This window comes from Sinocyclocheilus rhinocerous, unplaced genomic scaffold (genome assembly GCF_001515625.1).
Source record: "Sinocyclocheilus rhinocerous isolate Xijiao unplaced genomic scaffold, SAMN03320098_v1.1 scaffold315, whole genome shotgun sequence".
NCBI lineage: Eukaryota > Metazoa > Chordata > Actinopteri > Cypriniformes > Cyprinidae > Sinocyclocheilus > Sinocyclocheilus rhinocerous.
The window spans coordinates 90,095-93,633 of record NW_015630423.1 but is presented as its reverse complement, the minus strand read 5'-3'; positions in this window follow the sequence as shown (position 1 = coordinate 93,633).

Sequence of the window (3,539 nt, the reverse complement as noted above, 5' to 3'; positions counted from 1 at the left end):
GTGAAAACCAACGTTTGTTAACAGGAGCAAAGGAAGTAAAGTTTCCTTACTTTAGCAAAGGAAAACCAGTCTCCTCTTGGCTTATATTGAAATCCTCTGACATTCTTCTTTACAAATCCTTGTTTTGTACTTCTAATTAGTGACCGTTGTTTTGTTTTGATCTCTCCGCTGCGTTTCCGCGTTCGTCACTTCTGAGCGGCGCATGCGCAACGCTGACCCCATACGTCATCCGCCCGGAGCTGCTTCCGTGTACAACTGTTGGCGCAAGCTACATTAAAGTGATTGTTACGTTTTGAATATGGACATTTTTCTTACAAAAACGCATTGATTCGCTACAGGAGGCCTTTGTTCACCCCCCGGAGCTGTGTGAGACACTTTTTTTTTTGTGGAAGGGTGCTTTTTATTTCATGTCATTTGAACCGAAGGAATGCAACACCCACTGAGTGCAACGATAGAGCTTGAAAGATCAAAGACAATTTTTTATATAACTCCGACTGGATTCGTCTGAAAGAAGAAAGTCATATACACCTAGGATGACTTGAGGGTGAGTAATTTATGGGCTAAATATCATTTTTGGGTGAACTAACGCTTTAAGATTATTTAAGAATAAAAAATCTTTTTTTATTTTTATTTTTTACATTGGTCAATGTCAGGAATCATTTGAATTACTATTATCTGTTTTTCTGTCTTCACAGAGTTTGTCCAGATGATGACTGCAAAGTGAAGGATTGTCATATCCTATATCTTTCTCTCTTACATTGCTTGTCCTACTAAGATCACTCTGTCTTTAAAAAGAAAAAAAAATCTAAAGTTTACTTCAGAGAGTATTAGAATTTCAAATTCTGTGATCTCTTACTAAAAAAAGCTAATCAAATTTCAAATTCAATTTGTGAAAAATACTAGCAGAATTGTCCCAGCAGAAGTGAATGGACCAAGCATAACTGCATGAGCCCTTTTGGAGCAAACGTCTCCAGACCTGACAAAAATTGAGGACAGGACGTCACTTTAGTCGCACACGAGTTGACAAGTCCATGCCTAATATGGCAGTGTTTAAATGCAGAGAGCATCTCCTTTCATGAGTGTTCTTCATCGCTGAAAAATAGAGTAAATTAAAATAAAAAATACATATAATAATTATAATAAAAATAATGCTAAAACATTGTGGTAAATATTCCAGGGTCACAGTGTTGCCTTCAATACAAACTGAGCAAAAACAACTGCGTGTGACCCCTGTGGTGAAGTCATGCCTTTGCGCATTGCCTTCTCCTGTTTAAGACTCCAAAAACAACAAAAACTGGATGTTTATGAAGACGTACATATTGTAAAAACCCGACGTCATGCTCATACTCTGTATAACTGCGGTTTAATGGCGGCGTACGACTTGAAAAGTGTCTTTCTGGGCTATAAGGCATGTACTTGGAGCCAGTGGTTTCCGTCAGCTGGATTAAACCTTTGTTAATGTGGGTTTTGTCTCTGATGACTTCAAACTTTGTGGGAGCGTGGAGATGCAAAGTATGTATAGCAGAATCGAGATGTGACCGAGTAACACAAATAGTATAACTGTAAAATATATAGTTACATAGGTAATCACAATGCTATCAGTGTTATGCTTTATAAATGTACTGTTCTCCAATATTAACGTCTGGTAAAACTTTGCATTGCCTATTGTTATTCTAGTCAGGTCTGTGACTTTTGTTTGATCCATGGTCTTGAAATGTGCCATAATACTCGTAAGCCTCAACTTTCTTGCAAGAGATCTTGTAGTCAAATAAGTGTTATCAGTCTATGAATATACACACAAATATCTCTATATATTTGCACTTTGGTGTAGATTATACATTCAACCACAGAAGAGGAACCTGCTGCTGCTGCTTTACGGCTCATTTGTCTCTTGCTCTCGTGGATTTGTCAGAACCTCTTGTTGTCAAGTGCTCCAAATTTCATTTGCGCTCCGCTTGCAAGACGACCGATAAAGGTGAAACTGTCGATTGTTGGTTATTTTGAGGGGCGAAAAGACAAGTGTATCGAATTATGTTGCTAGTAAGACTATGAAGGGCTTGTTATTGGTCTAATAATTGGGTTATTTTTTTCTAGCTGAAATGTATTACTCCTCTGGAAGAGCTTTACATAGCATATCTTACTCTGTTCTGGACTGTTTGGACAGTTTTGCATGGGCAGGGTTTGAAATTGAGCGACCGGACTGGGAATACTCAACATGTGAAATCTGTATGGATAATATGTGAAATCTGTATCGGTGTTTTCCAATAAAAATAAATGTATATGTTTATGCGTACACTTCTGTGTTTGCTGTTCATGTTGTCATATGCAACTGTGACTTGTTAGGTTTTGTCATCCGCTCCAAGCTAATCTGCTCACTCACCCGAGAGGTCTCCAGCTGACTCTGAACTATATTTGGGAACTCTTAGGATTGTGCTGGATGGAGCTGTAATCTGGGGTTAAATAGGGACATACCTTATTTTCCCCTTTTGCATAAGTCGTCCAATACAGAGTGATTTGCCTTTTTAATTATGTGCTGTCATGATGAGTTCGCTCGGGACACTCAGTGCAAGAAGAATTTAAAAGGACCTCATTTGCACTTTTGCTATTTTAAATTCATTGTAGATACATATTAGAAGTTTAACAATTTACGAAGCAAGACGTCACAATCGGAGTACTAGTTAATACAAGGCAAGCTCTAAAATATTTTATTCACTTTTAGAAATGAAGGTTCTTTATTGGTGCCTATGATTTCAAGAAGAACATTAACATCCATGAGACCTTTGCACAAAAGGTTCTTTAGTGATCGTGGAAAAGGTTAGACGTACATATTGTAAAAACCCGACGTCATGCTCATACTCTGTATAACTGCGGTTTAATGGCGGCGTACGACTTGAAAAGTGTCTTTCTGGGCTATAAGGCATGTACTTGGAGCCAGTGGTTTCCGTCAGCTGGATTAAACCTTTGTTAATGTGGGTTTTGTCTCTGATGACTTCAAACTTTGTGGGAGCGTGGAGATGCAAAGTATGTATAGCAGAATCGAGATGTGACCGAGTAACACAAATAGTATAACTGTAAAATATATAGTTACATAGGTAATCACAATGCTATCAGTGTTATGCTTTATAAATGTACTGTTCTCCAATATTAACGTCTGGTAAAACTTTGCATTGCCTATTGTTATTCTAGTCAGGTCTGTGACTTTTGTTTGATCCATGGTCTTGAAATGTGCCATAATACTCGTAAGCCTCAACTTTCTTGCAAGAGATCTTGTAGTCAAATAAGTGTTATCAGTCTATGAATATACACACAAATATCTCTATATATTTGCACTTTGGTGTAGATTATACATTCAACCACAGAAGAGGAACCTGCTGCTGCTGCTTTACGGCTCATTTGTCTCTTGCTCTCGTGGATTTGTCAGAACCTCTTGTTGTCAAGTGCTCCAAATTTCATTTGCGCTCCGCTTGCAAGACGACCGATAAAGGTGAAACTGTCGATTGTTGGTTATTTTGAGGGGCGAAAAGACAAGTGTATCGAAT